The sequence below is a fragment of the Protopterus annectens genome, chromosome 4.part0 (assembly GCF_019279795.1).
Source record: "Protopterus annectens isolate FY-2018-M chromosome 4.part0, PAN1.0, whole genome shotgun sequence".
NCBI classification, from domain to species: Eukaryota; Metazoa; Chordata; order Ceratodontiformes; family Protopteridae; genus Protopterus; species Protopterus annectens.
In genome coordinates this window covers 1081628258-1081640299 of record NC_056733.1, presented here as the reverse complement: position 1 = coordinate 1081640299, position 12042 = coordinate 1081628258, and the positions used below count along the sequence as shown (strand labels likewise).

General features: G+C 44.3%; 1 protein-coding gene across 1 annotated transcript in view; it reads right to left on the bottom strand.

Moving 5' to 3' along the window:
* The window catches only part of IK (IK cytokine), a 776265-nt gene that overhangs the window by 340952 nt on the left and 423271 nt on the right, over nt 1–12042 (bottom strand). The window lies entirely within an intron of this gene.

Below are 12042 nucleotides of genomic sequence, written 5' to 3'. Positions count from 1 at the left end.
GTAGGTTTTTGGTTTTGAAGTGAAATTTTCTTGTTGGAGCGAGGTTAAGGATGTTGAGGAAGGTATCATTAAAATATTGAACAGCTTGGTCTAGGTGGAGTGACTTTGTAGTTTTGAAGTAGGGAATTTAAGATGGTAGGAAAAAATTGTCTTTTGTTGCCTATGTGTTTGAAAATGACATTACAGGGGGAGTGAATGCATTGCCTTATAAGAAAGGTAGGAGAGTGATCACTGAGAGAATCAGAGGCACCCAGCCTGGTGGGCAAAGTTGGGCTTACTGGTTAGTATCCAGTCTAGAATAGATTTTTTCTTGGTGTGTTTATCAATTCTAGTGAGGTTTTGGTGGTGGAAATAGTGGACTCAGAATGACTGCACAAATGCCTTTTCTCAGTTCGGGTTGCAAGTCCCCTTCAGTATTTAATTTAGATCTCAGTGAAGATGTAAATTTAAAGGCAATGATTCATGCAATGCCTGATGATTTTCATGCTCTCACGCAATCTTTAAACAACGTTATTGGGCAGGCACAGATGTTTCTTCAGACGAACAGGAAGTCCAGGAATTTCCTCATCCAGTTCATGTTGTAGAAACAATTGTATTATTCAGAGATCTTCCAGAGAAGACAGGATTTTACTGTGGTGAATTGTTTGGAGAAGATTTCCTAAGGATTCCTGTAGAGAATCCATTTTGGGGCATGGGAGCAGTGGTTCATGATAATTCTGCTGAGCGTACCTGTGCAAGTGTTTTCAACTAAGTCCTCTATATTTAAACTTGAAAGGAAGTTTATTTAAGTTGAAAACCCTTGAGTACGCTTTTACTTACAGAGGTGTGATGAAATAAAAGAAGTGCCGCTTGGGCTTCGGTTTTATAAGTTCCCAAGTGGCATTACTGCAGAGGATAAAATTTATAGTGATTTGGTAGAACTGTATAATAAATCTGGAATTGAATTTATGAAATAGTTAATAAAGCACAACTCCACAAAGGTTGATTTGATATGGAGACAGGTACACAAACCTTATGGGTGCATATATAATAATGAAGCATCTTGTTCTTTAAGGTCTCTATACAATGGTATAGGGGCTAAATTACAGAGACAATTTGCCACCATTACTGTGAAGACAAAGAAAAATTTAGACAGAGATGTTTTGACATATTCCTCCAATAATGCCTATACTATTAAAGGTTATAACAAAAGAGGTGGCCCAACAGTCTCTACACCAATACAAATCAATGAATGTTCAGATTTTGCCATTTAATAATGAACATTTTCCACCAATAAACACAAATATTACTGGTACCCATGAAGTTTACAGGATGGTGCTGGAGGTACTGGAACAGTTGACAGGGAAGGTGAGCAGACCGATAGCTGAGATTTTTCCACCTAATTTTCCAACAAATGCTCCATCAATGAAAATGAAAGATACATCCAGGGGGTCCAAAACTTCCAAATGTAAGAAGCAAGGGAAGGGAAGATATCAGTAGTGCTGGTATGGCAAGTTTACAACTTGAGTTTGGTGAATTTTACAAAAGTTCAGCTTGAAGTACTGGCTAAGGGGTACTCCTTCATACCAGCAAGGAGAGCTAGCATTACTGATTTGGTGGTAGATTTAAAACTTTTTGTGAGGAAGTTAAACTAAGACTTAAAATATTGTATACATAAAATATGTATATAACTGAATGGAAATATAATTTAATAAAATGTTCCATTTAAAATGTCAAACAACATTCTAAAATTAGGAATGCTGACTAGAAGAAAAGAACTCGCACCCTATATATTTTTCTGTGGTTGTATATAGTGAATCAAGTATTTTGGTAGATAAAGATATTTGTATTATTTGTTATACGAGTCAAGGACCTGGAACAATGAATTTCTTGTCTCGATGATGTAATTCCTATCTCTTTCAAGTTCCCTGCCTTAGAAAGTACAGTTTTGTACCTACCATAAATGTAGATGTTTGAGTGCACATACTGCTGCAGTCATTACACTTGGGTTATCCTGCCGTCAGGCGGGTCCTCGGTCGGCCGAATTCCAAAGTCTTGGTCCGGCGTCGGTTGTCGTCGCTTCTTCCCTGACGTCAGAGCGGCAGGGGTATAAAAGAAGCAGCCACCGCCATTTTCTTCAGTTTTTCTTGCCCCAGATGTCAGGTGCCCCCAAATAGGCAGGCAATACATGACGTTATGCAAACTTACATAAGTAGACAAAACCAATCAGTAGTTGTAAGCAAATACACCATATAGGAGTACCCCAAGTTGGATGTATGCTAGAGGTGTTTGCAATAGGCCCTGTCCTGAGAGGGGATGGAGGGAGGGAAACCTGGACTGCAGCAGTATGTGCACTCGAACATCTACATTTATGGTAGATACAAAACTGTACTATGTTCATCGTGCCATACTTCTGCAGTCATTACACTTGGGTGAATCCCAAAGCTATGGAAGGGTGGCTGGTATTAGGCTGAATTAGGAGGGGCTAGAATGCCCTGCAGGACTGCGGTGGCAAAGCCCGCTCTAGATTTAGAGTACAGTGGCAGGTGGTAGTGCTTGGTAAAAGTGTGCACTGAACTCCAAGTAGCTGCTTCCAAAATGTCCTTGGTTGGGACCCTCCTGAGATATGCTGCTGAGGTAGCTGTTGCCCTGGTGGAGTGTGATCTGATGTATCCTGGCACTGTTTTCCCATGAAATGAATAGCAAAAGCGGATGCACTGGGCTATCCATTTTGAAATAGTCTGTTTGGAAATAGCCTTTCCTTGAACACCAGCAGCATAAGACACAAAAAGTTGTTCAGATTTTCTGAATGACTTTGTCCTGTCCAAATAGTATCGAAGTTGTCTGTGAATGTCCAAGGAGTGAAGTAGTCTCTCCCCTTTATTGTGGGGGTTTGGATAAAAGGTAGGTAAATGGATAGCCTGATTCAAAGCCACACTGGATACTACCTTTGGCATGAAGGTAGGGTTGGTATGTAAAGAGACTCTGTCCTGATGGAAAATGAGGAAAGGTTGCACTGCCATAAGGGCCTGTAGCTCCGAAACCCTGCGTGCTGAGGTAATAGCCAAAAGCAGAGCTGTTTTCCATGACAAGTATTGCAGTTCTGCTGAGGAGGCAGGTTCGAAAGGAGGTAATGTCAATTTTTCCAGTACGAAGTTAAGGTCCCAAAGCTGGAGCTGGTGGATTTCGTGGGGGCCTTATATTTTTTGCCCCTCTGAGGAACTGTCTTAGTAAAGGATGTGAGAATAAGGGAGGATCCGTATTGTACTGAAATAGCTGAGGCGTGGATTTTGATGGATGAGAAGGAAAGGCCACTGAATCGGAGGTATATTTAATATCCAGGGATTTAGACCTTTTGCTTGGTTCCATGCACAAAATCGCTTCCATTTGCCTGAGTAAGTTTTTATGCTACTGGGTCTCCTGGCCTCCAAGATGACATTCTGGACCTCCTTTGAGAGGAGTGTAGATTGATAAGCTAAGGTATTTTCCATGCAGCTAGATTTAGTGTCTTGAGCTGACTGTGGAGGATCTTGTAATTTTGCTGAGACAACAGAAGTGGGAATTGAGGTAGGATCCAAGGTGGTGAATGAGATAGGCTCTTTAGGAGCGGGTACCAGTGCTGACGAGGCCAGTCCGGAGCAATGAGAATCATTTGTGGCCTCTCTGCTCTGACTTTTAGTAAAACTTTTGTCAGTAGAGGCAGAGGTGGGAAGGCATAGGGTGTCAATGTTGTCCAACTGAAAGATAGAGCGTCCACTTTCCAGGCCTGTGGATGATAGGTCCTTGTGCAGAATTTTTTCAGCTGGTAATTGCTGTAGGAGGCAAATAGATCTATGTCTGGCTGTCCCCATTTCCGTGCTATCATTGAGAATACTTGAGGATGTAACTCCCACTCATGAGGATCTGTCATATTTCTGCTTAATTTGTCTGCCAGAATGTTTCCTTTCCTGGCAGGAATTGCGCTTGTAGTTGTACTTGTAAGGCCAATGCTGTGTTCCATAGGGTCATTGCCTGAGTGCACAGGGGGTACGAATGTGTGCCTCCCTGTTTGTTTATGTACCACATAACTGTGGTGTTGTCTGTTCTTATTAATAGTTGACCTGGATGCAATAGGTCCTTGAAGGCTGTAAGAGCATTTTGTACTGCTAGCATCTCCTTTTGGTTGATGTGAAGGTGCATGTGTTTTTGAGACCATCTTCCTTGAATGCACTGACCTGCCATGTGTGCTCCCCAGGCGTAGTCTGAAGCATCTGTTGTGATGGTTTGATTTGCTTGAGGTATGCAGAAAGGGAGACCCGTGTTTCTTTGGCATGCTTGAGCCCACCACAAAAATTCCTTTTGAAGGCATGGAATGAGTGGTATAATTGTTTCCAGGCTGTGTTTGTGTTGAGACCATACATTTTTCAGGTACCATTGTAGTTTCCTCATATGCAGCTTTGCAAATGGTATTAGTAGAATGCAGGATGCCATGAACCCCAAAGCCTGCAGGATTTTCCTTGCAGTAGGCTGGGTTAAAGTTGTCATTTTTCTGAAGTATTGAGACAGTTGCCTTTGCGTGTCTGGCGTGAGATAAACCATCTGGGCCGTTGTATTTAAGCTGGCACCCAGGAATATTATCTGTTGTGAGGATATCAGTTTTGATTTCTTTTTGTTTACTGTGTACCCTAGGCAATTTAACATTTTTATTGCAAACGCCAAATGCTGTAGTAGAATGTCCTTGCTGTCCGCCTGGATCAGGCAGTCGTCCAGATATGGGTAGATTTGTATTCCTTGTTGTCTGCAAAATGCAATTACTGATGCCAGGCATTTCGTAAATACTCTGGGTGCAGTAGATAAGCCAAAGGGCAATGCAGAGAATTGATAATGCGTTGTACCTGCAAGAAATCTGAGGTATCTTCTGCAATCTTGTCTGATAGGGACATGCAGGTATGCCTCCTTGAGGTCCAACATTACCAGCCAAGACTCCTTGCCCAACATGGGAAGAAGCTGCTGTAATGTGAGCATCTTGAATTTTGGTACCTCTAAGTACGTGTTCAGGATAGATAGGTCTAAGATGGGTCTCCAGTCTTTGTCCTTCCTTGGTACCAGAAATAGTCTTGAATAAAAACCTTGACCTTGTTCTTTTGTAGGTACCTTTTGAATTGCTTTCATATCCATGAGAGTGGAAATTTGTTTTTGTGCCTCTGCCCACTGATTTTGTGGCAGGTTTGGCATGCCTTTCATTTTTGGAAGGGTATGAAAGTGGAATTAGCCTCTGTTTATGATGTCCAGAATCCATTTGGCCTGTGTAATAATGTTCCAATTGTCTGAAAATAAGGCCAGTTTCCTGCCCAAAGGTGCTGCCATTGAATGTTTGTTTGGCAGGCGTAGGGGGAAGTCACTGAGCTTGCTTCCTGAATGGTTGAGGCCTTTCTTCTCCACCTCTTGGAGTTGTTTGCCATTGTCTAAGTCTGTAAGAACCTTGTGGTTGTTCTCTGCCCCTGGGGCGTCTGTACCTACCCCTTTGGGGTCTGTCTGTGGTTGGAAAGGACCAGTTTTTTTGATGTCCAGTTTCTACTGAAGCGAGGAGGTTGTACCTGCAAGAAATCTTTAACTGTCTGCATAGATTTTGCCTTTTCTTCCATTTTCTTTAAAACTTCCTCTGCTTTGACACCAAATAATACATCCTTTTGCAGTGGTGCATCCAATAACTTTGCTTTTACATGATCTGGTAAGGTTTGCTCTTTTAGCCAAGCATGTCTACGTATCACAGAGCCGGTGACAGCCGCTCTACAGGAGGCCTCCAATGAATCAAAACCACACTGTAAAGTATGTTTTACCACTTGTTCTGCTCCATGCAATAAATCCCGCATCTCTTTTAAATCTGGTTGATCTGTTTGTGTCATCTTAAGTTTCAATTGGGAGTTCAAAAACTGCTGGTATTTTAGCATGTGAAATTGGCAGTTTAATGCCCTCATGGCTAAAGTGGCAGAAGTATACACCTTCTTCCCCCATCTTTCTAATGCTCTGGAATCTCTTTCGGAAGGTAAAGGATTTTTTGCAGTAGAGGCCTTAATCCCCTTAGGATCCTGTGAAATGGTTTCAGGGTCAGCAGCAGGGCTTTTATATAAAAACTGGTGGGAATCAGGGACCCGGTAGTATCTGTCTGGTTTAACTGGGGCAGGAGGCAAGGAGTCTGAATTCAGACTGGCTTCTGCAAAAACATCATCCAAAAAATCTAAAACCGGAGGAATAGCAAGGGGCCTATGCTGAGGAAGAAGGAGACACTCCCGGAGCCTTTTCTTAGAATCTGAGTAATCCTGTCCTTCCCAGTGGAAGTGTTCCCTCAAGGTATGCAAGGTTTCCCCGAAAGAATAGTCCTCTGGGGGGAACAGAGGGAATTGATTCCTCTGCATCAGAGTCTTCATAGGGAGAATAGGAGTAATCCTGGTCCTCAGAAAAACCTGAGGTAATGGAAGCTTGATCTGAGGAAGGGTAGTCTTCCTCCAACCTGGGTCTTTTTTCTAAGGGGGGCTGAGAACCCCTGATAAGACTAATTAAATCCTCAGCCATCTTGAGCATCTGTTTTTTAGGCATGGGTTGCTGAGAGGGGGTCTGAGGACCCTGTTTCCTGATTTTCATAGGGGCTTTAGCTTTTGAGTAAGATTTAATGGTAATTGAAGTAGGCTTGAAAACGCCTTCAGAAACTGAAGGCCTACCTAAATTTTCTGGTTCCCCGCCAAGAGTGGCGTCGGTGTCTAGAGAGGTAATCAGCTCCGGAGGGCCTGCAACTTCAGATTGAGAGGTTGCCGCTAAAATAGATTCAGCGGTAGTCAGGGGCTGCGAAGGCGCCTCACTGAGAACCGGAGATCTGGCGGCAGGCCTAAGTGTGGTCTCGGTATCCGGTTTGGGCCTCGGATGCCTATCTTTATCCTTGCGTTTTTTCATTAAGCCTGGTGTTGGAATATCCGACGACATGCTGTAGTTCAATTTTTTGCCAAAATAATGAAGGGCGAACTCCGCCCGACGTTTTATAGTGCGTTTATTGAACCTAGCACAAAAGCGGCAGCCCGAGACATCGTGGTCTGGGCCTAGGCAAGGAATAGAGTATGAGTGAAAATCCTTATGCGGTATTTGATTCCCACAAGAAATGCAATTATTAACTTTGTCTGACATCGGTCTGAGGCAAGAAAAGTTTCCCCAATGGGGTACTTAGCTTTAGAGAAGACTTCGGCTGAAATCCTTTTCGGAAATCTCAGGAGCTGGCCGACCGGCACTTGCGAACTGTTTCTGCTTCGGGCACCGCGCGGCAAGAAAGACTGAAGAAAATGGCGTTGGCTGCCTCTTTTATACCCCTGCCACTCTGACGTCAGGGAAGAAGCGACGACAACCGACGCCGGACCAAGACTTTGGAATTCGGCCGACCGAGGACCCGCTTGACGGCAGGATAACCCAAGTGTAATGACTGTAACAGTATGGCACGATGAATATCCCGCATTTGCGCGGTTTTGCACTTGTTACAGCCTCAGCACAGCTCCTCGTGGTCCTGCAGAGGGTTACAAGCAGCAGAGATGAAAAGAGTGACTTTAAACTGATTAAGTATTTTTTTCTCTGCCTTTCTACTTGCGACTGCATATTCTCGCTGAAAAGCGATTTTGCTTGGTTTTTGCATTTTACTGTTTTGCACTTCTAAAAGTAATTTTTGTGTTGTTTAACTGTTGTAGGCTACACACTCAAGTGTGCTAGCCTGTTTAAAGCATTTACAGCAATTTTTGTTAAGTTACTGTTGTTCTGCTAAAAAAAAAAAAAAATCCTTGTTTCCCCCCTTTTCTGAACTAGAGTAGTCCAGATTTCAGGTTTTGCTGAATTCTGGGATGGGGTATAGTTCCTGTGTTGCCCATACCCTTACTTGGATAGGAAGAAGCTTCTCTGTTCACCAGTGAGAGTGGGGAACTTTGAGCAGCCTATCTGTCCCTGGAGGAGTGGTCTCAGCCCAGCAACTAGTAGCTTATTGTCCATTTTGGGCTAATTCTCATCTCTTTCAAGTTCCTTGCCTTAAGATTTTGCGCATCCAGCAGCATTGCGCAATGTTGAGCAGCGCCGCTAAAGCAGTTTTTAACTTTTCCCGGCTCCACAAATTGTACTCTTCAATTTTTCCCTTAGAACTAGTCAAACTCTCAAAGTAAGCACTCAACTTTCATTCTACAGCCCAGCACTTGCTCAAATTTCTCAGTAAGCACTAACAAACTTTAGGACTACACCCACTTATACTATCCAGAAGTACAAGGCTCCCTATTCGTCCATCCCGGACAATCAATAAATCAGTTCTTTAAACTATCCAGGCATGTCCAAAGCGCAGTTTCAGGTATACTCTCCAGTCCAGCTGGTGAATCTGGGAATCTTGAGGCAATGCTACAATTGCCTTATGTACACAGACAACCCTCTCCTCCTTCCAACAAACTCAAATATATGTGAGAGATGCAACTATACAACCATACTGGAGGCCAAGCTCTCTCAACCCAAGACTGGAATAGCCAGTCAGGAGGAGAAAGAAACCACTCGCACCACAAAACCAGTCTCACATAGACCAAACGCACCAGCAAACAAGACACAAACTCACAAAAACATACTTGGAGGCTCTAAATAAAAATCTGCCAAAGCAACAGAGACCTCCAAAGCAGACATCCAAGCAATCACTACCCCATGACAACTTTCACGTTATCACATACTTCACGAAGTCAGTGTGCCACACAGTCGCAGCCCCTAAGGCTAAATAACACACCTAATACACTAGTAATTGGAGACCTTATTGTCAGGCACACTGACGTCCCACTCACCAGACTGAACAAGGAGAAGGTCACTGTAAGCTGCCTGTCGGGAGTCATGATCCGCCACATAACACAGGCACTCCGGTCAATCCACAGCGGGTACAAATATGACTCTGTCATTGTCCATGCTGGTGTGAATAACCAGAGACGTACCTCCCTGGACTACATGAAAAGAGACAAAGGAGCTCCCTGATTATGTAGCCCAGGCCGCTATCACCCTGACCCTGAGTAGCATATTGCCCTCACCAAGAATGATGCCACAGTATAAAGACAAAATGATCAATTTTAACAACTGGCTAAGCTATTGGTGTCATTCAAAGGGGATCCAGTGTCTGTTAGCCTGGGATGACATGCTCGACAAGCCACGTTGCTTCACCAGGGACAGCTTGCACTTGCCACCCTTAGGCTTTCGAATACTGGCTAAGGCTCATTCCACCCCCATAGTGGCTTTTTTAGGCAAGGCTCAAAAGACAAACCCACCTCCATAGATAATACCAGAAACAAAAAACTAAGGGTAATGCTACTCAACGCCAGAAGTCTAAACCTCAAGATGCACGCACTTGAGGCACTCCTCAGTATGGAGAAAGTTGTTATCTGTGCAGTAACAGAAACCTGGTTCAAGGCCCCAGAGAGCACCCCAGCACTACCAGGATTCAACACATACCATTCTTTTCGGCCCCAAAACTCGGACTGAAATACTAAATGCGGGGGAGTATCCATCTTCATCAAGGATACCCACACCTCCAGGTTAGTGGCACTGCACGAGGCAGCGGAGACCACCCAGGTGCAACTAACAATAGGTAAAACTGCTTTTCAGTTCATAGCCTGCTACAGAACACCCACCTTGTCTCAGGACCCCCACTCGGCATTCCTGAGAACATTGGAGAATATGAAGGTCTCACCAAACACCATGATATTGGGGGATTTCAACTACCCAAACATTGACTGGGAAAACTACTCAAGTCCCAGCTCTTTTGCCCAACGGTTCCTGGAGTTTATAAACTCAAATGCCATGGAACAACTGGTCACCACTCCCACAAGAGGGGACAACATATTGGACTTGGTCATCACCAACATGGAGGCTGAATGTTCAACACCAGAGGTAAATCCATCATTGGTAAGATCAGACCATAAACGTATCACAATGGATATCCACATCCCGACCCCACCTACAGCCAAGGAAACCACGGCGAAAATGTTCTCAAAAGCAAACTTCACACTTCTCAAGAGAGAGGTGGAAAGTTTCAAAGCCCCCGGGCTAATGGAAAATGCTAACAAAACCGCAGAATCCTTTACAAATGCATTCTATGAGCACCTACAGGAATGCATGGATCGTGCCATCCCTAGCAAAACCAAGACTCACTCCTCCAAAAACAGGAGACCAGTCTGGCGGACCCCGGCCATAAATAAGCTATACAACAGAAGGAGGAAACTATTACAGGACAAGGCAAAATCCCAAAAAGGGAAGGCATCCTTGATCAGTACTAGCAAGAAACTTCGATCCCTCTTAAAATCATCAAAGGCCAGCTTCGAAAGAAAAATCGCCAAAGACTCTAAAGACAATCACAAGGCATTCTTTAGCTACGTCAAGAATCTGGGTGGCAGCTCTCAGATCTACTCTGAGCTGGTGCAAAATGGCACAAAATACACTGAACCCACTGACATTGCCAACATCCTGGCGGACAGGTTCAGTGCAAACTCCCCCCCCTTCCCCCCCCAAAAGGGCCAGTGTCTATCCCAGAAGAAAGCAGTCCCTCAGACATCAGACACACAGGTGAAAGCAGCCCTCTCCAAAGTAAAATCACAGCATCAATGGGACCGGATGGTATCCCAGGCTGCATCTTACAAGAGTTCCAAAACTAACTAAACCCTCACATAAACTCACTGTTCCAACTCAGCGTTACCACAGGTTATGTACCCAAACAATGGCGTACAGCAACAGTGATCTCGCTCCACAAAGGTAGCACCACAATGGATCTCGGGAACTTTCGCCCTATAAGCCTGACTAGCCTGGTCTTCAAGGCTATGGAGCGCATCATCATGGATCTCATAAACAAAGACATTGGGAACCTCCAAACACTGGACCCCACTCAATTTGGCTTTAAGGGCAGATCTTGCCTCTTAAACCTAGTTGACTTCTTTAAAACAGTTACCAAAGCCTTAGATGAGGGAAAGGTAGTCCACACAGCCTACCTAGACCTCGCAAAGTCCTTCGACACAATACCCCAACTCTGGCATCATAAATAAGCTTACCAGCTTAAATATCAACGCATATGTCACAAGATGGGTTGCAAACTGGCTCAGGGATAGAACTCACATGGTCAGAGTCGCAGGTGCCATGTCAGACTCTAAACCAGTTACAAGTGGCATCCCACAGGGCTCAGTCCTGGGACCCCCCCCCCTTTGTTTGGTATATACTTCTCTGATGTACAGGCAAACACGGGAGGACTGTGGCTGACCAAGTTTGCAGATAATTGCAGACTGGGAGCCATAATCTCCGGCTGACACAAGCATCCTCCAGAAGGGCCTTACGGAGACGGATACCTGGTGTCAGAACCATGGCCTCAAGCTAAATGCAAAAAAATGCATAGTCATCTCCTTTGGGAAAAACAAAGTGCCCACAAACTACCACATAGGAGGTAATCCATTAAGTACGGAAGAAGTAATTAGGGATCTGGGGACCCAAGTAGATAGTAACCTCTCCTTTGACAATCACATTGCCAAAGTGGTTAGAAAAACCTTCTATATAGCCCACCTAATCACAAAAGGGTTCACATCTAGATCAAGAGAGGTCATTGTACCCCTCTACTCATTGCTCATCAGGCCCATAATGGAGTACAATGCCCCATTTGGGATGTACCTTACCAGACACCTGCAACAACTGGAGAGACCTCAAAAATACCTCACCAAAAGGATTGTGGGCCTCAAACAGATGCCCTAAGCAGCTCGACTAAAGAAACTCCAGCTCTACTCAGTTGCTTACTGCCTACTATCTCTGCCTGATGTACAAGGCCATGTCTAACCCGGAATTGTTGAACATGCTCCACCGCCAGAAAACCAGATTCATTAGAGCTACACGCTCCAGGGATTTAAACCTTAACACAACAATAAATAGGACATGCTGGAGGGATAGATTCATATCCCAAAGGCTTCCCGCGCTCTGGAATGGAATCCCAGTCCATGTTAGGCAGAGCCCCTCGCTGACCCTCTTCAAGAGAAATCTTGCTGAGTGGATGGGAAATCGTAAATTTGCTCC